The sequence below is a fragment of the Notamacropus eugenii genome, chromosome 2 (assembly GCF_028372415.1).
Source record: "Notamacropus eugenii isolate mMacEug1 chromosome 2, mMacEug1.pri_v2, whole genome shotgun sequence".
In the NCBI taxonomy this organism is placed as follows: Eukaryota; Metazoa; Chordata; class Mammalia; order Diprotodontia; family Macropodidae; genus Notamacropus; species Notamacropus eugenii.
In genome coordinates, this window is record NC_092873.1 from 259,194,812 (window position 1) to 259,221,939 (window position 27,128).

The 27,128-nt window shown below is 34.5% G+C and overlaps 1 pseudogene; it reads right to left on the reverse strand.

The window, feature by feature from the left end:
• Positions 1-1,051: 1,051 nt before the first annotated feature.
• Positions 1,052-20,545, reverse strand: LOC140522959 (trifunctional purine biosynthetic protein adenosine-3 pseudogene; annotated as a pseudogene).
• Positions 20,546-27,128: the final 6,583 nt, after the last annotated feature.

Sequence of the window (27,128 nt, forward strand, 5' to 3'; positions counted from 1 at the left end):
TATGTAATGGTGACAAGCTAGATGCATTTCCAATAAGACCAGGGGGTGAAAAAGGATGTCCTTTACCACCAATGTTATTCAATATGGTATGAGAAAAGTTAGCTTTAGCAATAAAAGAACAAAAAAGAAGTTGAAGGAAAAAAGTGGGCAAAGAAGAAACTAAGATATAACTATTTGCAGATGATATGATGATATAGATAGAGAATCCTAGAAAATCAAGTAAAAATCTATTTGAAATAAACAGTTTTGGCAAAGTTGCAGGTAACAAAATAAACCCACATAAATCATATGCATTTCTACATATTATTAACAAAGTCCAACAGCAGAGGTAGATAAAGAAATCCCATTTGAAGTTACGGTAGACACTGTAAAATATTTGGGAGTATACCTGCCAAAACAAACCCAGGGACTATATAAAACAATTACAAAACACTTTTCACACAAATAAAGTCAGATGTAAGTGGGAAAATATCAGTTGCTCATGGGTAGGCCAAGCTGCATAATAAAAATGACAATTCTGTCTAAATTAATTTACTTATTCAGGATCATACCTATCAAACTACCAGAAAATTATTTTTATTTTTCAATTTTTAAAAACATAAGCTTATTCTTTCATAGTATAATTGAACAAAACAGCGATTGACTCAAAAGAAATTTTCATTTGGTAACATTTAGATACAATTAATGATTATGTTCCTCCAAAAAATGCACAGAGCCAAAACTATACATAGATATTTTAAAAAGCATAAAAGTTAGTGGTGTAAAAATGATGTTAGCATTATTTTTTTGATTCATAAATGGTTTCTGAACTTATAGGAAGTTACCAAGAAGTTTTTCTACTCAATTTGAGACCTGCTGTGTACAAATTTGGTTCAAAGCAGTTCACAATAGTTTTTACTCCATAGCAGTAAATAAAAACCTTAAATTGGGATCTAAGTTAGCCTACTTTAGGGAAACAACACCCTAATCCTAAACTTAGTATAAGAAAATGCTCGTTGCTTGGTACCTTATGTAAAATTTTAGCAATAATTGATGGAGGTTAGGGCTGAGCTAATAATGACTACCATTTCTCTAAAAATATTTTACCTGGACTGTTTTAGGAAAGAGATAGCTCTATAGCCAATGTCTTTTCTATAAACTGCTCCTTCAGATTTAATAAGAGTTATCCCTTTATTGGCTTCTTCAAGAGCTGACATCAGATCTTTCTGGATGACTGTTACCATAAGAACTCTACCACCATTAGTTACTATATCCTCCTTCAGAGATGTGTCTGCTTTGAAAACCTTGAGGCCTAAAGCTTTAGCCTCAAGAATTCCTGGCATTCTGGATCTCTAAGTCTGCAATTAAACTCCAGAACTTTTGGGCCATCCTTGGTAAGCATTATACCAGTATGCAACATTCCTACATATGAAACATCTTCTTGCTGCATGACATCTACGACTTTCTGAAGAATGGTATTTTTAATTTTTAATAACACATCTTTAGGAACTTGAGGTGTTGGACAATAAACTCCCATTCCTCCTGTACTGGGGTCATGATCTTCATCTAGCAATCGCTTATGCTCCTGTGCTGGTGTCATTGGAGCCACAGTCTTACCATCAGTAAAACATAAACAAGACACCTCTTCTTCAAGAACTTATTCAATTAAAACAGTATCACCAGCTGCTCCAAAAACTTTATCCTGCATTATGTCTTGAATCGCTTTGCAAGCCTCTTCTTTATTACTAGCCACAATTACTTCTTTTCCAGCAGCCAGACCACTGGCCTTTATAACAAAAGCAGGAAAGTCTGCACTCATAATGAAGTTGCAGGCTTCTTTAGGGTTGGTGAAAGCTTTCCACCTTGCAGTTGGGATTTCATGTCGGTCCATAAACTCCTTGGCAAATTTTTTGCTGGCCTCTAACTGAGCTGCCTTTGCTGTGGGACCAAAACATCTCCAGCAGATATTAGATTCCCAACAATTCTAGCAGAAAGAGGAGCCTTTGGTCCCACAACTACAAGTTCAGTTTTCTGATCTTTGCTGAACTGAGCAAAGGTGGTATGATCGTTGACTGACACAGCTGAATTTGATATCTTCCCATTTGTTGGCTGTTCCTGCATTCCTCAATTGATAAATAGTCAAAGGGTATGAACAAGTAGTTTTCAGACAAAGTAATCAAAGTTATCTCTAATAATATGGAAGATACTCTAAGTCGCTATTGATGAGAGAAGTTCAAATTACAACAACTCTGAGCTACTACCTCATACCTCTCAGACTGGCTAATATGACAGAAAAGGAAAATGACAAATGATGGAGGGAATGTAGGAAAATTAAAACATCAATGTACTATTAGTGAAATTATATACAGTTCAACCATTTTGGAGAGCAATTTGGAACTATGTCAAAAGGACCATAAAACCATGCATGCCCTTTGAGCAAGCAGTAACATTACTTGGTCTGCAATCCAAAGAGATAAAAAAAAAAGGAAAAGGATCTATGGGTACAGAACTATTTATAGCAGCTCTTGTAGTGGTGCAAAGGAATTGGAAATTGAGGGGATGTCCATCAATTGAGGAATGTCTGAACAAGTAATTGTATGTGATTGTGATGGAATATTATTGTGGTTTGAGAAATTATGAGCAGGATGATCTCAGAAAAGCTTGGAAGGACTTAGAAAACCTAATGCAAAGTATAATGAGCAGAACTAGGAGAATGTTGAACACAGTAACAACAATATTGTATGATGGTCTACTATGAATAACAACTATTCTCAGCAATGCAATGATACAAGATAGTTTTTTAGGACTTAGGGTGGAAGGTGCTATCCATCTCCAGAGAAAGAACTGATGGAGTATGAATATGGATTGAAGCATACTTAAAAAAAAACAAAACTTTTTTTATTATTCATGTTTTTGTTGTTTGTTTTGTTTTGATGCATATTTTCTTTCACAGAATGATTTACAAGGAAATATGTTTTGCATGACTACACATGTATAACCTATGTCAAATACCTTGCCTTCTGTAATGGCAAGCAAAGCTGTTTTCATTTTAGTATAAAGTGCCTCTGAATGGGTACTGAGCTAGCTGGGTAACTCAGCTCATCCTCTCTCTCTCAAGCTCTCTCTCTCCCCTCCCCTTTCCTTTCCTAAAGAAGGTAAATTTGATGTCCAGAAGCAGCCCAGTTAACTTGGGGTTTACTAGCTAGTTTCCTTCCTTCCTTCTTTCCTTCCTTGCTTCCTTTGTCTTCCCCAAAACCTTAGACCCAGTGCACTCTTAAGCCCATACACTGAACAACAATGGGTCCCTGCTTAATCTCCACTCTATGACTGTTTTTGGACCCTCCTGGCTTAGAGTGAATGTCAGTAGTAATTGTTTCTGTTCAAAACAACGACCCTCCCAGCTTGATTTATTTAGTTAGGTAGTATTATTATTCTCATATTACAGTTGAGAAGATTAAGGCAAACCGGGTTAGGGGGTTTGCCTAGAGTCACACAGTGTCTGAAGCCAGATTTGAACTCATGTCTTCCTGACTCTAGGCCTGGTATGGTAGCCACTGTGCCACTTAGCTGCCAAGAGAAAGGTAGAAATGAAAGCTGTTAGCCATAAGGAGCAGTGAAGTGTTTGTCATCAACATGGAAGTTGAAGTAAGTGAGAATAATGGTAAGGGACTGGGATGGGAAAGCACACCTTCAAGTTAGGTTGGTTAGTCATCAAGGAAATCCATCTTGAACCACAGGAGTTTGCAGTTATTTGGAGAAGGTGGCAGAGGTTGATAGCATACACTTAGAAAAAGTTCTGGCTAAACAACAATTTAAAATTTAGAAAGAGAACAAGGAAGATACCATCCTCTCTACTTTACTACTGAGTCTGAGGAAGTAGGAGATAAAATGGCTTCTAGGTTCCCCTTTCATACTATTCATTCATTCATTCATGCTTTCATTCATTCAAAAAATACTCACTGGACATACAACAGTGGAGAAGAATTGCACAAGGTGCTATTGAAACAAATATTAATAAAATGGGATTTGTGCTATTAAAGCATTTTTAATCAAGGAAGTTTCAGCACTTGAGTGTCTTCTTTGAAGATTTGATAAACTATTTCCTCTCTCTTTTGAGACTTCACATAGAATGACGTTTTTATTCAATACAAAGATCTGTGTTCAATGCAAATTGTTTCTACATTTTAAAAATCACTTTTCAGTGTTTAATCAAAAGTGGATGAAATGACCATGCCAATACAAAAGAGAAATGCTTTTAGTCTCTGAGAAGAAGCCTCTGTGGTTTCTCTTATGTTTCAATTCTTCATATGATGAGCTGTATTAATTACTATGAGTGGTGCAGGATGCTTTACTATTAAATAACAGCATTTTCCTGGCATGGAATATCCCATTAGTGCTACATTATAATAGCCTAGTAAATGGAGTTCTAAGTACTTTATCAGCTTCCTGTCCTCTTTTTGAATGACAGCCCAAATCATTAAAAACAGTCAGCACTGAAATGATTTATTTTCATCTAAATAGAGATTACTTCATTTAATTAAATACACTTTTTCATGCTTCCAACAGTGTTTCCTGAAACCTTCCACTTCAATATTTAATACACAGGCACAATGGAATACTACAGGGGATGTGGATTTCAGTCCTTCTTTTGATTTGCCTTGCAAAGTACTTTCAAAACCTATGAAGGTTGTAGAAATGCAATTTCAACCCATCAAATTTGCATAGTCCACACCCACACAAATCAATGGTCACCCTACCCTGGAAGCTTCTCAGCTTCGAATTATAGAGTTGCCCATCAATCATTTCTCCCAGTTCATAATTTAGGAAGACAAATCCATATTTAACCCAGAGACAGAATATCTCAGAGATTTATGAAGACTGAAAAAATGGGTCCATAATTCTTCTACCAATTCTATTACTTTTAATTTTACTATCCTATTATATAAAACCTGGCAAAATATTGGTTTTAAAGGTGGTCCCTAGGAGAATCATTGGGTTTTTATAAGTCCTCTGAGGTGTTCTAATAGCAAATGAGCCTCTTTTTTTCTGGGTCCAAATTATTTTCGAATTGCAGTGTTTACCAACACACACATACATCCACAGATAAAAAAAAGGGGGAAAGAGCAATAAAGAGATTGAAGAGACATCTATAGATATAGGCTTATGTATATGTGATAATACATTAATTTTATTGGTTAAGGGAGTCCATGATTTTATTATGTAAGCATATAATCTCTATATAAAAATATAGATATAAATACGTAATTTCTAATGTATCAATTTAATATATTGTTTGCATTTTGGATATCTCATGTAATTTAAATCAGTTTTTATGTATTAATTCCTTACAATTATAAACTTTAGTTTATATTGATAATAAAACAGAAAAAATAGATTTTATTAAAATTAAAGTTTTTGTTTAATTCACTAGTTTTGATTTCTCATCAGAGGTTTTGAATTTGGATCCTTATAACATTTATTATGAGATCAAATTCTTATCAGTATTTGTTTCAGATTCTTGCTGATTTCTCTTAATAGTATTCACAAGGACCTAAGTGTAGAATTTCTTGGCAGCAATCTCAAAGGTTACTTCTTATTTTCAGGACTAAAAAAGGTTAAAGGAAAATGTTTCACTAGTCTCTTGCAGTTGGCTAGATTTCCATATATATCCATACTATAGTATCATGTAAGACTTTCAACCACAATAAAGTAGAAAGTGGAACAAAAAGTCACTTGGAGCATTTCAGAAATAGATAGTTGACATGAAAATAGCATTATGCATATTTTGCAGAGTGTCTCCATTTGTTTTTTGCAACTTTATGAAGTAGTTATGTATTTTCATCATTTTATATATAATGACTCTGAGGTCCTTAGTGGTTAAGTGGTTTAGCTATAATATCAGAGAATATAACTTTCATAGGCAAACTCAAACCTAGGCTGACATGTCCCCTTCTGTGAAGGTCTGTCCCCTGTAGGTAAAAAAGTAATTTGTACACAAAGCTCTTGTCACCTCATTATAAATGCCACTCCCCCACATTCATGTATACATACACATATATACATACATGCATACATACACACACACACACACACACTGAAAACGAGTACATGAGAGCAATGCTAAAAGACTTTAAGATTCAAAATTTCGCAATACAGCACATCTGACTGGTGGATATCTGACCTTCTCCAGTTTTCAACAGCTAAATGAGAATCCCTAAAGATCACCTACCTCACAGGGTGATAAGGTAAACTATTTACAGGTCATAAATCACTATAAAAAGTGTAAGTGACTATTATATACATTCATGAGTACATACATTTATGAAATCAGCAAATAAATCCCCCTCCCCAACTTCATTATTATTAATATCAAAGGGAATCCATTAAAATTGTCCCTTTCCTGTTATTCTAAACAAATTATCAGCTTATATGATAAAATATCAGCCCTTTGGCAACTTCTCCTATTTAATCCTTTGGGTGTTCATTTTAAGCTGCCTTTATATTTATTGATGAAGAGAGTAGTAATCTGCCTGTACTACTATCTCCCTTCCCAATCTTCCCCCGTTTCCTCAATATCATGGGGATTAATAATGATAATGTGAACTTACTTGCCTTAGAATAAGAGTGAACAAACCAGTGAGATGCTTAACATCAGTGGTGTAAAACTCTAAGAGAAATGGATGCCCTGTGGCATATTGACTCAGAAAACCTCAAATTAACATCATCTACATTATATCATATTTTTCTTTTGGTTAAACTTTTCACAATTATATTTTAATCTGGTTCAGACTGCATTGGGGAACTTTGCTGACAGTAATTCAACACCTCTTCATTAGAGGATATTTCTGCTTTGACTTTGATGGAGTGAAAAGCAGAAAAAGACAGAAAACACAGGAATTGTTCCTGTTTGAACTGGGGTTTGTTTAAAGATCCTGCTGATGTTGAATGTCGCTAAATACTTCTTTTTGACCAAGGATTTAGGAATCATTTCCTAAGAGGACTGGGATAGTTATATTACATGAAAAATAGTTTTGTTTTTATATACACAAATACACATACACTTTAACCAAGATCATGGACAGACAAAACACAGGCAGAAACCATGGGAAATGTGCTGAAATAATTTAGACATGGTAACCTCCATCTGTCCCCTTAATCTCCCACCCTGTTCAGCTTTCCTTTATGTGTTTCCTCCTTCCTATTAGAATGTAAACCCCTTCAGGACTGACACAGTCTTTATCTTTGTCTTCCTAGCACTTAGTATAGTTCCTGGAACATAGTAAATGCTTAATAAATGCTTATGGACTTGCCCTGAATAACTTATTTCCAATTGATTATCTACAAAGAAGTACACTGAAGGGAGCTCAAACCAATGGCATTGAAACATCACCTCTCACCCCTCAAGTGTACCCCTAGAGCACTTCAGGAGATATATTGTCTATCAAGCTCTGACTTGGCATCAGGGATGGTGGGACCTGGGCTAGGGATACCTTAGCACTTACTTGGGTTTGGGTTACACATATATTCATGCTGTGAGATTTTGCTTTTCTGCTTAAGTTATTTTTTTTAACTAAGAATTAGTCTTGCATGGCTTTTTTCAAAGATAAGGCACATCTTTTATTATGCTGTAGGTACGTTGCATGTATTTTGTATTCATTGATTTTTTTATGTGTACATATTGCTTCCCCATATTGAATATAAAATCTGCAGACATCTTTGTATTTCTCTTGGTAAATTCAGCACGTAGAATAATCCCTAGGACACAGCAAGTTCTAAACAAATAAATGTGTGTTGACTAATTGAGTAATGGATGTCACATGTGTCTCCTAGTTCCCAGAGTCTCTAGAAGTGCTTGGGACAAGAATATTCTTTAATAATCACAAATATACTGCCAGTATATTTTTCCACATTATTCTGTCCTGGATATTGAAACTCGTTCTGCTCTCAAACATATTCAGTCACTCTATACCTATAGATATAATCGCAACTACCCAGCACACTTGCAATTGATTTGTGTATTGAAATCTATGACTCCTAACATATTCTCCCACTCCCACCCCATAATTCAGAGTCAAAGATTGTTCAGACTAATGACTGGCTGGGTAGCTGCTTCATGGCCTGCTGTGGCTGTGTTGCCAACTGCAAAATATATATTAAAATCCACCTATACCAATGAATCTTTCTAATGCATTTTAATTCACACTACATCTTTAAGCCTTACTTATAATAATTTCATACACTTCTTAAGTGTAATCTAAACAGTTTTTGGCTCACCTATCAAACTAGAACACGCATCAAGAAAGCTAACTATTATAAAAAAAGGAAACTAACTATTTAAACCTGAATTCTGACCGATAGGAGGGAGGATGATTGTTTTTGTTATTGCAATGAATTTAACTTCATTTTTTGGCAAAATCCTAAGACTATTTATTTTAGTGCATATTTACTAACCTGCATATATTATTTCACAGTTTGGCATCACATTAAAAAAATTAGAGATGATTAGTAGACAATCATAGGGTTCCACAATTATCCTTGTGAAGTCAAAAGAAAGCAAAGGAAGGAGTCTTGCATGTTGGTTGGACTACTTGTGATGAAGTTCTGAGAGAATATAGATAAGAGTTATGCTGGTTGATTGAGCATGGATTAGTTGGTGATCTTCACCCTAAGAGAGAACCCCTGATTCAATTAGGTCACAGAACCATTTGAGTGTACAAATTATACCTACCTAATAGATTATAAATTTCTGTAATTTATCTTTTCCATATCATTAATTGCCAATAATATAGCACATAAAGTAAGCTTTCAATAATTTACAACTGAATTTGAATGTCAAAGATATGAATGAACAGTTGAAAAAGAAAAGAATTAGTGTGAGCAAGCATGGATTAATTAAGAAAAAGTTAAGCCAAAAGAATAACATTTCTTTTTCAAAGGGTTAATGAACTGAGAACTATAATAATTACAAATAATTTGTATACTTTAGGAAAAAAACAATGATGAAGATTCCCTATTGTCTACACCAAAGGCATCAAAACCACTTTAAAATGGATTTGGAAAATATTTAACAAAATAAATAAAAATATAATTGAACATAACTAGTATTAATAGGTGTTTTTTTAAGTCAATATGTAAACTGCAGGTATCCTTATGTACAGCTTAATATTTGAGTTTGAGAAAACTACTCTAAACTATGATATACAGCTAGAAAGTCTAGATTGGCTTTGGAGCTGTCATTAAGATGTGTGTGTATGTGAGTGTGTATGTATACACACATGACAAATATTATAAATGATCAAATAGACCCAGATTTGAACAAAGAAAGAGAATGGGTTAGATCACCATTGGAAAGCTGCACAGTTCTTATAATGGTCTCAAGCTGTTCCCTGAAGCAAAAGACAAACTTTCTAATATTCATATTCTACAAGTACTATTCTATAACCAAATGATAAAGTCTCTGAGGAATTGTAATGGAACCTTATCCAAAAAGCAATGAAGAAGTGCATGGAGGGTATGAACAGGTTAGAGCACATTACAGACAGGGGATTACACAGAAGTGAGTAATGTAAGAGTTGTTATTTGCCCATGTTGTGGGGAGAAGGGAGTAAAGTGGAATCAAGAAGGTGAAATAAAAGTGGGACCCACATAAGTTCTCTCAAGCTGTCCTCTAAATAACTTTAAATTATCATCACAAAATGTAATCTCTAGAGGAAGAACTAATAAAAGAATGATATGAAACTATCTTCCAGTCCAAGACAACTTAGAAGGTCATCAGGAAAGGTCTGTTTCATTGGTATGAGAGAGAAGCACACTCCAAAGTATATAAATTGACAACAACTGCTTCTGGAACTATTGGACAATAAATGGTAAGGGGGTCAGAAAACTCATCAGGAGATAACAGAGTATCGTTTCTTGAAATTGAGTGTAGCGCTCTTACATTACCCATATGCTGTTCCAGGTTCAAGTAGCAGGGCAAGAAGGAACATTAGCACAGGGAAGCCACACAGAAGCAGGGGCCCTGGCCAAAGTTCTAAAGCAGAAAAGAGCTCTTATTGTTATTCACAGACTAAAGCACAGGCCAGGAGAGAAGTGACCATATCTCTCCTTGGATTATACACCTTTGAAAGAACTGAAAACTTGTAAACCTCTCCAGAATTAGCTCTGAAAAGGAAGCAGCAAGAAAGGCTTGAAGCTTGGGACAGTGCCACCTCTGCCCCAAGAGCAGAGCTCAAATTTAACACAAAGTAAAAAGTCAAGAAGTATACTGGAAAAATGATCAATCAAACATAGTAAAAAAGAATCTGACCACAGAAAGTTACTGTGGTGACAGAAAGTCTCAAAACACAAACTTAGGAGAAAACTACAAAGTCAAAGCAGCACTATTCAAAGCCTCAAAGAAAAATGTAAATTGGTCTTGGCACAAGGAGAATTTTTGGAAGACCTCAAAAGGAAGATTAAAAATCAAATTTAAAAAGTAGAGGAAATCTTGGGGAAAGAAATGAAAGTAAGGCAAGAAATCATGAAAAAAGTCAGCAGTTTGATGGAGGCCCAGGAAATAAAAAGAAAACACCTTGAAAAAAACAAAATAAGCCAAATGGTAAAAGAAACACCAAAATCCACTGAAGAGGACTCCTTAAAAAGCATAATTTGCCAAATGGAAAAGGAGATTCAAATTTTCACAGAAGAAAATGATTTCTTAAGAAAAGGAATTGAGCAAGTAAAAGCTAATGACATCAAGAAACAATAAAACAAAACCAAAGAAATGAAAAATAGAGGGAAATGTGAACTATCTTATTGGAAAAACAAGTGATTTGGAAAGCAGGTGAAGGAGAGATAATTTAAGAATTATTTGATCACCTGATTTTCATGATATAAAAAAGAACCTAGACATCTTATTTCAAGAAATCGTTGAGGAAACCTGACCTAGTGTCTTAGAACCAGAGAGTAAAATAAAAGTTGAAAGAATCCACTGATCAACTCCAAAAGAAGATTTTAAAATGAATACTCCCAAGAATATTATAGCCAAATTCCAGAGCTCCCAGACTGAGGAAAAATATTAAAAGCAGCCAGAAAAATAAATTCAAATATTATGGAACCATAATATTACACATTTTAATAACTTCTATAGTAAAGGACTGGAAGACTTGGGCTATGATTATTTTTGGAGAGCAAAAGAGCTGGAGCTATAACCAAGAATAACCCACTCAACAAAACTAAATATAGTCCTTCAGAGGAAAAAATGATCATTTAATAAAACTGAGGTCATTTAAGAATGAAAAAAATAGAACTGAATAGAAAAATTGATTTTCAAATACAAGATTCAGTAATAAAAAGGAATAAAGGATGGAATAAAAGGTAAACAGGAGAGAGAAACCATAAGCAATTAAATAAACTTAATTTTTTTACATTCCTAAATGAGAAGATACTTTCAATCCCTAAGAAATTTATTATTATTAGAGTAGTTAACAGGAATAAATGTATACAGAGGACATATGTGTGAGTTGAATATGATGGGATGATATCTAAAAAAATAAAATTAAGAAGTGAGAAAGTGGGGTGCACTAGAAGAAGAGACAAGAGAGAAATAGAATGGGTTAAATTATCTCACATAAAATAGGTGTGAGAGTGATATTACAATGGAGGGGAAGATGAGGGGGCAGAAATGCTTGAACCTTATTGTCATCAGAATCGGCTCCAAAGGGGAATACAATATACATTCAGCTAGGTATAGAAATCTGTCTTTTGCTAAGAGAAATAGGAGGGGAAAGAAATAAAGGCAGCATTCATGAAGGGAGGTCAGATTTTTGAAGGACATGGTCAGAAACAAAAAAACTTTTAAGGAGGGAAAGTGTGAAAGGAGAGACAGACACAATCAGAGAGAGATAGAACAGAGAGACAGAGACCAAAACAGACAGAGACAGACCCAGAGAGAAGGATGAATGGTGGAAAATAGGATACAGAGAAATACACAGTAAATATAACTGTGAAAAAAAAATTTCTGCAAATTTCTCTGTTAAAGTCCTCATTTGTCAAATATATGAAGAACTAAGTCAATATTTATATATATTATATATCCATTCATATATATATATACATACATACATATATATATTAAAAAGAAAGGAAATTTTATGTGCAAAAATATTTATTGCACCTCTTTTTGTGGTATCAAAAAATGGAAATTGAGGGGATGCCTCTTAGTTGACTGAACCAGTTGTGGGATATATTATTATTATGAGGAATACTATTGTGGTATAAGAAATTACAGAAAGGAAGGAAGAAAGGAAGAAAAGAAAGAAAGAAAGAAAGAAAGAAAGAAAGAAAGAAAGAAAGAAAGAAAGAAAGAAAGAAAGAAAGAAAGAAAGAAAGAAAGAAAGAAAGAAAGTTACCAGAAGGAAGCTTTAAGAAAAATCTGGAAAGTCTTACATGAACTAAAGTAAAGTGAAATGCACAGAACCAGGAAAATAGTGTGTATGGTTACAACAGTATTGCAACATGAGTAGCTGTGATTGTTTTGGCATATAATGATTCAAGACAATTCTGAAGGACTTCTGATGGAAAATGCTATCCCTCTCCAGAGAAAGAACTGATGGATATTCTGAATGAAGATCTTTTAAAGTTTATATTTTTCTTGGGGTTATTTTTGGGGGTCCGCTTTTTTTCCACAGTGTGACTAAAATGAAAATATATTTTAGATGACTGCACCAGTATTACTTATATAAAACTGTCAGCCTTCTCAATGAGATGGGACAGCAGAGAAAGAGGGAGGGAATTTTAAACTAAATTTTTTTTAAATGAATGTTGAAAACTATCTTTACATGTAACTGAAAAAAAGAAAAAAGAATTATTATTAGAAATATAAATATATATGACACATATATATATTTATATAAATGTGTGTGCATGTGTGTATATGTATATATATATGTGTGTGTGTGTGTGTATATGTATATATATGTGTGTGTGTGTGTGTGTGTGTGTGTGTATATGTATATATATGTGTGTGTGTGTGTGTGTGTATACATATATATGACTTAAAGGGAAAAGTCATCAGCATATAGAGAAATGATAGGATAACTGATATAAATTCTACTTCTACATTAATATCTGCATAATATGAAGAAAGGACGTGGAAGGTCTTCAGCATCTTGAAAGACCTGCATGTAGTAATTCTTTCAGAGGACATGGATAACAGTAGCTCTGAATGAGAAATAACATATTTTCTGCAAGAAACATCATTGGAGAGAACACTTAAGATCTGCATTAGGTGTTATAGAAATATTTCCTGGGGCCCCACCACATTAGTCTGACTTTTTTTTTTTCTGTAAGGCCCATCTCACATATTCCAAGTTACTTGTTTTGGTTATTTGTTTTTCCCCTTTAAAAAGTCATTGAAACTGTCTTTGAGCCTTGAGCAACTTAGATGACTAAGTCTCTGGCATTGACACAACTTTTCTTTACCTGAATAGAGAGAGGACCAGGGAGATGACGAACTGTAACTGTTTCCACAGGCTTCTGACCACAGAGTATCAGCAGAGAAAGAGTGCTCAATTTAAATTTGACCATCTCTCCTTATTTAGTGTCCTTTCCATACCAAAGGTAAGGAAAGTCCCTTTTCTTAAGTTCTGAATGCTCCATGTGAATTTTGTTTCTTTCCCAATATTGAACCTGGTCCTGGTCTGGAATTTACTACTGCATTAGGGTAGATAACTTGATGTTTAGTCCTTGGTGGTGACATTTATTTGTCTTTGTGTGTGTGTGTGTATGTGTGTGTGTGTGTGTATGTGTGTGTGTGTGTGTGTGTGTGTGTGTGTGTGTATGTCTGTGAGTATAGAATTTGCAAGATGACTTATACATATCATTTCAAATGATCCTCATAACCCTGTGTTGTAGGAGCTGTTATCATCCTCATTTTACAGGTGATAAAACAAGCTAGAAGAATTTAAGCGACTTAAGTGTTCAGGGTAACAAAGTTACTAAGTGACTGAGGTAAGATTTGAACTTGGATTCCCATGACTAGTAACTCAATGCTCAATCCATTATGCCACCACTCCCCTCATCACTCTCCTTTTTACACAAACAATTAGAAATGAGCAGAAGTTAAACGCACTGCTTCTGGATATAGTGAGTTAATTATCACCAGAGGTCTTCCAGTGCAGGCTGAATGACCAAATTTTCTGTCTGGAATATTATAAAGGGTATTACTGGTCAGTAACATGTTGAACTAAGTGAAATCTGATGTTCTACTTAAATCAGAGAGTGTGATTCCATGACTCTAGCATTTTTAATATTTCTACTTTTCTACTGCCAGCTCTTTAATTCATTCATTGTTTTAGCTTTAAACATTTTACTGAAAATCCTTGCTCATCAGTGTCCTCTTTGGGGAAATATATTTTAAGTATTACCAGGGTAGGATCAGGTCTAATGAATTAATATAAAGTCTGGCTTTTAGTGATCTTAAGGGAAAATGCAAGACCCTTTAGAGAGAGCTCTATAGTACTTCCCCATAGGAGCAATTGAGACTTCACTTGTCCTAAAGCTGTTCAAAAATGGGAGGGTGCATACCACCTATACAGAGACCAGGCAGATAAACATTTACATCAATGGCACAGGGGAAAATATTGATTGGAAGACAATGTAGTATATCAATAAGAAAGGAAGTAATGATTTTTCCCCAGAAAAATAAGTAAGACAGCATCACCGACATTTCAACAATGTTCTCCAATGATTTAATTTCCTTTTCCCCTATATTTTCTTTAAGTGAGGGTGGGAATTAAATGGGAAAGCAGCAAGGAAAGAATGTCACTCCACCTAATCTGTTACATTTGTTTTCCATACCCCATTTACCATGTGTAGTGAAATCAGCACAAATTTTAAGACTAAGCAAGGAAAGGAAGGGAAACGCATTTAGTGGTTGCTATTTGTAAACTTTTAGTGTCAGTAAACCATACTATGCTCAGATTGAGTACTTCATTCTTTTGGGATTGGGAGCAAATACTTAATACTTTAGTTAACACAAAACAACAAGGCAAAAAGAGAAATACTTTGTTAAAAAAGCTCCTTCTAGGCATATTGACCATCTTTTTTTTTTTTTTTTTGCTGCATTACAACTAGCCAATACCAATCTGCAATCTCAATTTTTCTTCACACATTTATACGTGTATGTATGTATGTTTTGCTGTGTTCTACAGTTAGTGAACAGTATGTAATAAGTAGTTCTTTGGCAGTCTAGTAAAATGAGGTCATGAGTACGTTTCAGTGACTTCTAGTGATTTAATATAAGCTCTGGGAAACACTAATTACTCTCCCACCTATAAAGTTCAATGACTAATCCTGTTCAATGAATGGAAATAGAATGAAACATTTATTATTTAAACATTTGTTATATGGCTGGGTTTTTTTATAATAGATACTGTACTGACCATTGAGGACATAAAGATAAAAAAGTAAGCAATTCCTGCCTTCTACGAGACTACATACTGCTGAGAAGAGGACCATCAAGTCTGTTAAGGAACACAATGCTAGTCAGCCATTGGGTGAGGTCATTATCTGTTCAATTGCTTCATTCCCCATTGGGATGTTCAATCAAAATACTGTAAAAAAAAAAAAAGTAAAAGTGAGAACAAATAACTTCAATAATGAATTTTCTCTGCTGAGATATCTCACTTAGCACTCTTTTTGTTGCTTTGGTTTGTTTTTTCTCTTTTTTTAAATTACATATAAAAATTTTAACATTCATTTTAAAAAAAAAAAATTGTGGTCCAAATTCTCTTCCATCCTCCCTATACTCCCACCTCATTGAGAAGGCAAGCAATTTTATGCAGGTTATACATGTTCAAGCAGGCAAAACATGTTTCCATAATTTCCATAATTCATGTTGTGAAAGAAAACAGACCAAGTATAAAAAAATGGAGAAAGTTTTAAAAAAAAGTATACTTCAATCTGCATTCAAGTTTCATCAATTATTTCTCTGGAGGTAGATAGCATTTTTAATTATGAGTCCTTCAGTAATGTCTTGGATCATTATATTGCTGAGAATCGCTAAGCCATTCACAGTTGATCATTGTGCTATATTGTTGTTAAGGTGTATACTACTCTTTTGGTTTTGCTCACTTCATATTGCATCAGTTCATGTAAGGCTTCCCAGGTTTTTTGAAAGCTTTCTGCTGGCAATTTCTTATAGAACAACAGTAGTCCATCACATCTGCTTCAGTCACACCGCGCCACAGCTGGTTCATCCATTCTTCAATAGAGGGGCATCACCTTAATTTCAAATTTTTGCCCCTTCACAAAAAGAACTGCTATAAATATTTTGTACATAAAATTCCTTTTCCTTTTTTAAAATTGATCTCTTTGGCATAGAGACTGAGTAAATGCATTGCTGGCCCAAAAGGTATGCACAGTTTTATAATCCTTTGAGCATAATTCCAAATTGTTCGCCAGAACAGATGGATTAGTTCACAACTCCACCAACACAACACTAGTTTCCCTATTTTCCTGTATCATCTCTAAAATGTATCATTTTCCTTTACTGTAATATTAGACAATCTGAGATATGTGAAGTGGTACCTCAGTGCTGTTATGAATTGCATAACTAATCAATAGTGACTAAGATCATTTTTCACAATCTTAGATAGCTTTTATTTCTGTGTCTGAACACTATCTGTTTATATCCTTTGACCATTTATCAATTGGGAATGACATATTCTTATAAATTTGAATCATTTTTCTATATGTTTGAATAATGAGACCTTAATCAAAGAAAAACTGTAAAATGCTTTCTTGGTTCCCTGCATTCCTTCTACTCTTTTATTTTTTGTGCAAAAATTTTTAATTTAATGTAATCAGAAATATTCATTTTACATTTCATAATGCTTTCTATCTCTTTTTTGGTCATAAATGCTTCACTTCTCCATAGATCTGACAAGTAAAATATTCCATGCATCCCAAATTTATTTATAATGTCACCCTTTATATCTAAATCATGTATTCATTTTTACCTTAGTTTGGCATACAATGTGAGATGTTGGTCCAAATCATTTTCTGCCATACTGTTTTCCAGTTTTCCCACCAGTTTTTAACAAATAATGAGTTTTTGTTCCAAAAGCTTGATCTTTGGGTTTGTCATATACTGGCATTATTATGGTCATTTACCATATTGTAATTTGTACCCAATCTATTTAACTGATCCACCACTCTATTTCTTCACCAGTGCCAGATTTTTTTCATAATTATCACTTAATAATACATTTTGAGATCTGGTACAGCTAGACCATCTTCTTTCACACTTTTTTTCATTGATTCCCTTGAAATCCCAGGCCTTTTATTCTTCCAGATGAATTTTGTTATTATTTTTTCTAGTTCCATAATATAATTTTTGATAGTTTGATTGGTATGGCACTAAATATATGGATTACTTTTGGTAAAAATTATCATTTTTATTATACTGGCTCAACATATCCATGAGTAATTAAGATTTTTCAAATGTTTTAGACAGGACTTCGTGTGAAAAACGTTTTTAATAGTGTTCGTATAGTTCCTCAGTTATTTTTGCCAGGTGGACTTCTAAGTATTTTATATTGTCTGCATTTGTTTTAAATGGAATTTTTCTTTATATCTCTGTCTGCTGGACTTTGTTGGCAATATATAATTATGCAAATGAATTATGGATGTGGATTTATTTTATAATCCAAAAGTTTTGCTAATGCTATAATCTATTTCAACTAGATTTTTTCAGTTGATTCTCTAGGATTTTCTAAGAATAACATCATAGTATCTGCAATGAGTGATAGTTTTCTTTCCTCATTGACTATTATAATTCCTTTAATTTCTTTTTCTTCTATTATTGCTATTTTAGCATAATATTGAATAATAGTGGTGACAATGGGCATAACTGATTTAAAGCTGTCCAAAAGATTTTTCTGTATCATTTGAGATACTCATATGATTTTTGGTTTTCTTATATATGTTCACATTGTTAATTAGGCTGATAATTTTCCAAAGACTGAGTCAGCTTTACATTCTTAGCAAAATCCCATCTGGTCATAGTATATGATCATTGTGATGTCCTGCTGTAATCTTCATGCTAGTATTTTATTTAATTTTTTGCATCATTGTTCATTAGGGAATGGTCTATAATTTTCTTTCTCTGTTTTTGCTCTTCCTGGTTTAGGTATCAGCACCATAACTGTGTCATAATAAGAATTTAGTAGGACTCTTTCTTTGTCTATTTTTTCCTAAATAGTTTATATAGCATTGGAATGAATTATTTTTAAGTGTCTGGAAAAATTCACTTGTAAATTTATGTAGTCCCTGTGATTTTTTTGTTATAGAACTCATTTATGATATTTTCAATTTATTTTTTCTAAACTAAGTTTAGTTATATATTCTCTTTTCTTTTTTGATAATTTATATTTTCACAGATAACCATTTTACTTAGACATCAATTTTATTGGCATTTAATTGTGCTAAATAACTCCTAATAATTACCTTAATTTCATCTTCATTGGTGTTAAATATACTTTCATTTTTGATAATGATAATTTGTTTTTTTCTACTTTTAAAAAATCATATTAACCAATGGTTTATCTGTTTGATTCTTTTTATTTCATAAAACGACCTCCTAGTTTTATTTTTTAGTTTGATGGTTTTCTTGGTTTTATTTTATTAATTTTTCTTTTGATTTTCTGGTTTTCCATTTTAGTGTTGAATTGTGGATTTACGAGTTGTTCTTTTTCTACGTGTGTTTTTTTTTCCCAATTGCATGCCCAATTTATTAATCTAGTCTTTCTCCATTTTATTGGTATGAGTATTTACATATATAAAATTTACTTTAAGCTCTGCTTTGGCTGAACCTGTAATTTTTTTTATCTTATCTTGTTATTCTTTAATGAAATTATTTATTGTTTGTATGATGTATTGTTTGACCCACTTATTCTTTCCAATTAAATTATTTAGTTTCTAATTAATTTTTATTCTATATTTTCTTGGCTCTATACTGAATATTATTTTATTGCATTATGATCTCAAATATACATATTTAATATTTCTGTTTTCTGCATTTGTTTGTGAGGTTTATTCCTTCATACATGGTAAATACTTTGAAGGTGCCATGTAGAGTTGAGAAAAAAGGTATATCCTTTTCTATACCCATTCAATTTTCTTCAGAAGTGTGTCATGTCTATCTTCTTTAAAATTCAACTCATCTCTTTAACTTTTTTCTTATTTATTTTACGGTTCAATTTATCTAATTCTGAGAGGAAAAAATTGAGGTTCCCCTCACTTAAATTTTCTTTTAAAAACTTTAAGTGGTCTGCCATTTGGTGCATATATGTTTACTTATGATATTACTTCATTGTCTGTGGTACTTTTTAAGCAAAATGTAGTTCCCTTGGTTATCTCTTTTAATTAGGTCTATTTTTGTTTTTGCTTTGTCTGAAATGATGATTCTATCCCTGCTCTTTTTTTCATTTTAGCCAAAACATAATCAATTCTGCTCTAGCCTCTTATTTTTATTCAGTGTGTTTCTCTCTGTTTCAAGTCTGTTTATTGTAAGCCACATATTGTTGTGTTCTGGTTTTTAACTGAACCTGCTATTGACTTCCATTTTATAGGTGAGTTCATCCTATTCATATTCCTGGTTATGATTAGTAACTATATATTTCCCTTCATCCTATTTTCCATGTTTATTGTCTTCTTTCTCTCTTTTTATCCTTTTTCTCTTTAAAAATCTACTTTCCTTCTGACCATTTCCTCTCTTAATAAGCTCACCCTTATATGAATCCCTGCTTCTCTTATCCCTATTCCCCTCTACTTTTCTGTAGGGTAAGATAGATTTCTATACCCAACTAAATATATATCTTATTGCCCCTTTCAGTCAATTCTGATGAAAGTAAGATTCAAGTGTTTTCAGCCCTGCCCTATTTTCCTCTTCTCCCCATTCTACCTCTCCCTTTACCCAGTGCATCTGTCTTTCTCATCCCTTAATTTTATTTTTTAAGTCATCATATCAACTCACATATGCACCCTGTGTTTATGTATGTTCCTGCTAATTGTTCTAATACTGAGAAAGTAGGATTGTCAAGTGGATTGAAACCAGCTTTTAATTTGTGGATGGCTGGAGCTGAACAAACAGAACAGGCTACAGACAAGAGAGTAGTCAAAGAGAAGTTTAATTAATTTCATAGTGAAGAAAATTATATATATGGATGGAAGTTCCCCCTACACATACCCAAGAAGGAGGGCTTAAGGCTGCTATAGCTGGGACCACTTATACATGAAATGGGTTGACCCGCAATGCAATCATTCTTGGATCTTGAGATAGTTCTCATGGTTGGCATTTCTTAGGACAATACAGGCATTCTTGGGTCCCATGAGAAGAATCATTGTCTTGTGGGTTGTTACCACACTGCCAGGTACAGAACCAGAGCTCTGTGAAAGGAACAAGAGTACAGTACATGTCAGTGACTGTGAACATGTGATTAATGGCTAAATAGAGGGTGCTAAACCTGTCAGTGAACACCTTGTCCTGATCCAAGCAATACGCTTTGCCAGAGGGTGATATCATCGTGAGTGCAAAGGATCATTCATTGTTATGCCAAACTCAGGGCATAGTCTGTACTTATTAGGACTTAACTCTAAAAAACAAGGTATCTCCAAAATATTTTGAGATGATTTACAAGCATCATCTTCTCATAGATAAATATAGTTTAAGCTTATTGAACCCCCTTTGATATCTCTTCCTGCTTAATTTTTTTATGTTTCCTTTGCGTCATGTATTTGAAAGCAAAATTTTCTATTCAGCTCTGGTGGGTTTTTTTTTTTTTTAAACAGGAAGACTTGGGAGTGCTCGATTTCACGAAATATTCATGCTTTTCCCTGAAGTATTGTTTTTTTGTTTTGGTTTTTCCTGAGTAGTTGATTTTTGGTTATAGTTCTAACTCCTTTCACTTTCAGAAGATCATATTGCAACTCTCCAGTCTTTGGCTGTATCACCTGAAAAAACTTACGTGATCCTAACTGTGACTCTACAATATTTGAATTGTTTATTTTATGTTTTTGTTTTTGCCTAGCTACTTGCAATATTTTCTCCTTGAACTGAGAGTTCTGGAATTTGGCTATAACATCCTTGGAGGATTTTCACTTTGGGATCTCTTTCAGAAAGTGATTAGTGGATTCTCTCAACTATTATTTTAATGCCTGGTTCTTGGATACAAGGGCAGTTTTCTCTGACAATTTCTTTACATATGATGCCTAGGCTCCTTTTTTGATCATGCTATTCAGGTAGTCCAAAAATTCTTAAATTATCTTTCTTTGATCTATTTTCCAATAAGATATATTATTTCCTTCTATTTTTTAAATTTGTTTTTAATTTTGTTTTATTGTTTCTTGGTGTCTCATAGAATCATTAGCTTTCATTTGCCCAATTCTTATTTTTCAGGAATTATTTCCTTCAGTAAACTTTTGTACCTCCTTTTCTATTTGGCCAGTTCTGCTTTTTAAACAGTTCCTAACTTCAGTGGATTCTTGTGCCTCTTTTATTATTTCACTACTTCTCTTTTTAAAGGTATTATTATCTTCAACATTTTTCTGTCTCTATTATCAAGCTGTTGTTCATAATTTTCTTGCATCATTCTCATTTCTCTTCCCAAGTTTCCCCCTATCTCTCTTATCTAATTTTTAAAATCTTTTTTGAGCTCTTCAAAGAAATTTTTTGAGCTTGTGTCAAATTCAAAATTTTTCTTTGAGGCTTTGCTTGTAGTCATTTTTAACATTGTCTTTTTCTAAATTTCTGTCTTGGTCTTCTGTGTCATCATGGTAATGCTTAATGGTCTTTTTTTGTTCTTTGCTCATTTTCCACCTTATTTCTTGATGTTTAACTTTATATGAAAGTTGGGCTTTGCTCCAAGGATGGTGGGGGTACTGTGTCAACATTCATGTTTTGCATGCTGCTGTTTTCAAAGTTAGATCTGATGATCTGTATGTTTCCAGTGCTTGCAAGGGGGTACCATCTAAGGAGTAGTGTGGTCACTGTTCTCCAGGTCTGTGCCCTGGTCTTTCTCCAAGAATAAACCTTGTTCCCTTGTGACTACAAGGGACCCTAGAACTGTGACCAGGACCCCTGCTGTCTTGCAGATGAAAGTGTTATTGTTTCTTTCTATTTGGTAACTCAGACCAGAATCCTTGCTCCTGTGATCACAAATACTCTTTTCCACTAAAAAATTGTGATCAGGACCCCTATTGTCTTCTGATTGCAAGTGCTAGCACTCTTCTTTGCTCTGGGACTGCAATACCAAATTATATGGATATAAAAAAGTGTTCCTGAACCCAGCACCAGCAAGGGGTCCATTTTCTGACCAGTTATCTGACCCACTTACAGTTTGTGGGCTGATACTTCCTAAGCTGCTGCTGCAACCAGCACTAAGGGCTGCTGCTGCTGCTGTCTCAGTGTGATCTGCACTATACTCCCTGGCTGACCTCTACCAAGGTGTAACAGACCTTTCCTACTAACCTCCCATGTTGTCTTAAACTGGAAAATTGTGTTGTTTTTTGTTACCGTTTCTTTGTTCTGTCACTCCAAAATTCAGTTCAAAGCATCATTTTAAAGGTTTTTGAAGGCGATTCTGGGAGATCTCAGGTGACTTACTGCTCTGTTCCACCATCTTGTCTCAACCTCTCAGCATTGTTTTTGTTAAGAATTTATTTCATTGAAATCAAACAGAAGCTTTATTTCTTTCCCTTCACTTCATCTAAGGAAGTGGTTATTTTTCTTAATATATCCAATGTAGTTTGGCTATTTTTACCTATTTCTGCCTAGTGGTGATGAATTTTAACTAAGCAAAATCCAAATCATTCACTTTTCTTCTCTTCTAATAAAATATTCTATTTTATATATGCTTGTGCTCTTCTCTAATTATTAGAAAACTCTCCATATGATTAAACAAATTCACACTAATGAGTGATATTCCCATGATCCTACTAGTATTATGAGTACTTTTGAAAGATTATGCTCATATTAATAACTAACAAGTGAAGATTTTCCTTCACTGTAATAACATGAATCAAAAATCTTCAGGTATTGTGGGTATTGTAAGGTTAGTAGACTTTTAGCTTATCTACCTAGCCAAAAACTCACAAAGGAGGTAATCAACTTTTCCTCATCAGGGATTGATGCACTGTAACTGTCATATCAGTCTCAACAGAAGCCTGGAAGGCAATTCCCTTCCCAGTCCATAAGGAAGAGATGTAAAGACCATTCCACATTGCAGCTTCATACGATAGGGCAAATCAAGGGGAATTTGACCAATCTGAAATTTCTCTAATGTGTTCTTTCCAGTCTTCCTGATCTTTCTGAAACTAATGTGTTCTTTCCAGTCTTCCTGATCTTTCTGAAACTTCTGAAGCTTTTGGTCATACAGACTTTTTTGATACTGTGTCTTGTGTTTTTTTTTTCTGCAAGACTTTTGTATACTGGTAGACCTATGAAAGTGACAGCTCCCTCACTGTTATTCATTTACTTATTATGCTTATTCACTATTTGGATGTGACTATAAGGTTCTGTCCATACTTCATCACCTAGCACACTGCTTGACATATAGGAAGCATTTAATAGAAGCTTGCTGACTATTCTTCTTTTCCCCCCTCTATAAGTCTTCCTTTATAAACATGACTTATACACAGAGTTTCAACCACTACCACTTGGAGATATTTTCCAAACCTACAAATCCAATTATTTTCTCTCCTTCAAATTATATTTTCTCATGTAATGTGTTGAATATATCTGCATGGATGTTTTGCTGTCAAGTCAAATTCAAAATATGAAAAAATTGACCTATGGTACTTTCTCCAATGTGTGCCTCCAAACATTCCTTTTTTCTATGAGTGGTATGACCATTTTCTTAAACTCAAACTCTCTCCTCTTGTTTAGCACAAAATTTGATTGGTTGTCAAGTGATCGTTGGGATAAAGCATAGTTCAGGGGAAAACAAACTAGATAGAGTCAGAAGATGAGGGGTATAATGATATTTAACAACCAGCTCCTCAGGGAGGCAGAGTCAAGATGTCAGAGTGAGAGCATCTACTCACCTAAGGTCTCCCACAAATTCCTTCAGATATCTCTAAAAAGAGAGTCTGAACAAATTTTAGAGAGGCAAAATCCACTAGGAGAAAGGGTGTGGCAGATTTCCAGCCCAGGACAGCTTGGAAGGTGAATAGGAAGGATTAATTACACTGGGCAGGGGGACATGGAGCTCACAGGCTGCATAAGCACAGACCATACTATAGCAGAGCAAAGCAGGAACCTCCAGAGTGGACTGAAGCAGAAACAACAGTGTGTATTCTCAAACAATTCAGTCCAGGACAGGAGTCCAGGGGAAGTGAGTGAGAAAGAAGCCCAGGACCCCAGGTTATAGCAGGAGCCACTCCTGAGACTATCAGCCTACAGATTAAACGTCTGTAAGTCACCTACTTGAAGTTCTGGAAGCCAAGATGGTAGAGTGATGAGTAAGTGTTCTCCTCCTCCCCTTTGGACCATGAAAAACAGAGAGAATATTTCCCCAGGAAAAATCCAGTAACACTGGGATCAGCCAAAGGGTTGAACAGTCTCTTAGATCAAAGAGACAACCTCTTGCTGTGACTGATGGGGAACAGTGCAGGACCAGAGCTATCTCACACAGTTCCATGTCCATGAACCATGAGGAGATCCTGAGTCCTATGAGGTAGAGTCCTTAATCACCCACACCAGGACCCCAGAGGTGCCTTAGCATAGCCAGAGGAATCAGAAAGACATCAGCACAGACAGGGTTTATCAACTACTGAGCCTGCCTGTGCTCTAGTTCAGAAGATGAGAACTCCTTGGGCCAGATCATCCCTCCCCCGCATCTCACACAGTGAGCTTCAGGATAAGGCCCAAGAAACTCAAAAAGACTTCACCTGCCCTCTGTCTTGGTACACCAGCTAGCTCACAAGCTACAGTATTCTAGCTTCTGGCTGAAAGAACCAGAGGCCACAATACACAAAGGATCAAGTTCTCAGCACCAGGACCTTGGGACAGAGCCCCCTGTGCATGAGGAGCAGAATCCACTTTAAAAGCCATGAAAAGGGCAATCATCACAAGCAGGAAACAAACCAGAAAATAAAAGAACATAGAATCTTACTATGAGGATAAATTTCAAAACACAAATACAGAAGGAATCAGCATTGAGACTGTACTCCCATTTGAAACTTCAGAAGGGAATGTGAACTGGTCTCAAGCCTGAAGAGCGTTCTTAGAAGAGCTCAAGAGAGATTTTAAAAGCCAAATTAGAGAGGCAGAAAAAATGGCTAATGATTTTAAAAATATGAAAAAAGTTCACCGAAGAGAACAGCTCCTTAAAAAGGAAAATTGGGCAAATGGAAAAGAAAGTACAAAACTTAACTGGAGAAAAGAATTCCTTAAAAGGAACAATTGGAAAATGGAAAAGGAGATACAAAAGTTAACTGAAATAAACATTCTATTGAAAACCAGAATTGGGCAAGTAGAAACTAATAACTCTATGAGACATCAACATTCAGTCAAATGGAATCTTAGTAATGAAAAAAATAGAAGAAAATGCAAAATATCTCATTGCAAAAACAGAGAACTAGAAAACAAATTCAGGAGAGAAAATCTAAGAATTATTAGTCTAACAAAAAGCCATGATAAAAAAAAAAGAACTTGGGCATTATAGTCCAGGAAATCATCCATGAAAACTGCCATGAAGTCCTAGATCCAGACAGCAAAATAGTGATCAAATGAATTCACCAATCAATGGACATCCCTTTGATTTCCAGTTTTTGGCTACCACAAAACAAATTAGGGGAGCAAGGAATAATATATTTGTCAGATTTATAGAGAATGGAGAAATTTTTAACTTAACAAGAGATAGAGAATATTACGAAGTGCAAAAATGGATAATTTTGGTTATATTCAAATGAAATATTTTTGCACAAACAAACTCAATACAACCAAGATTAGAAGGAAAGCAGAAAACTGGAAAAGAATTTTTGCAACTAGTATCTGTGATAAAGGCCTCATTTCTAAAATATATGGAGAATTGTGTCAAATGTACAGGAATACAAGTCATTCCCCATTGATAAATGGTCAAAGAATATGAACAAGAAGTTTTCAGAGTAAGTAACTAAAGCTATCCATAGTCATATGAAAAAATGTTCTAAATCACTATTGAATAGAGAGATGCTCATCAAAACAACTCTGAGGTACCATATCACACCTATCAGATTGGCTAACATGACAAAACAGGAAGATGATAAATGTTGGAGAAGATGTGGGAGAGTGGGAACACTAAATCATTGTTTGTGGAGCAGTGAGCTGACCGACCAATTCTGGAATGCAATTGTTATTATGCCCAAAGGGTTACCAAAATGTTCATAGCCTTTGACCCAGCAAGGTCACTTCTAGGATTATATTGCAAAGAGATCATAAAAATAGGAAAGAGTCCCACATGTGGTTGCCAAGAACTGGAAATCAAGGGAATGCCCATCAATTGGGGAATGGCTAAACAAGTTGTGGTAAATGAATGTAATGAAATACTATTGTACTATAAGAAACAATGAACAGGAAGACTTCAAGGAGGCTTGGAAAGACTTATATGACTTGATGCTGAGTGAAAAGAGCAGAACCAGGAGAACTTTGTGCACTGCAACAACCACAGTGTACAAGGAATTTTACTGGTAGACTTAGTATTTCACTGCAATGCAAGGACTTAAACAATTTCCAGGGGACTCTTGCAGCAAAACATATTCCATAGAAAGAACTATGGAATTGGGTCGCAGACAGAAGCATACCATTCTCTTTTGTATTATGTTTTGTTTGGTTTGGTTTGGTTTTACGGTTTCTCCCTTTCATTTTAAATCTTCTGTGCAACATATATCTAATAGGAATGTGCATGTAGAACCTATATAATATCTCAGGGAGGGAGTGAGAAAAGAGGAAAGAATGAGGGGGAGGGAGTGGAAAAAATCTAAGATATGTAGAAGTGATTGTTGAATGCTGAAAATAAATAAAATAATTTAATTAAAGTAAAAAGAATCCACCAATCACCTCCAGAAAGACATCTCAAACTGAAAATGTCAAGGAATATTGTCAAATTCCAGAACTATCAAGTTAAGAA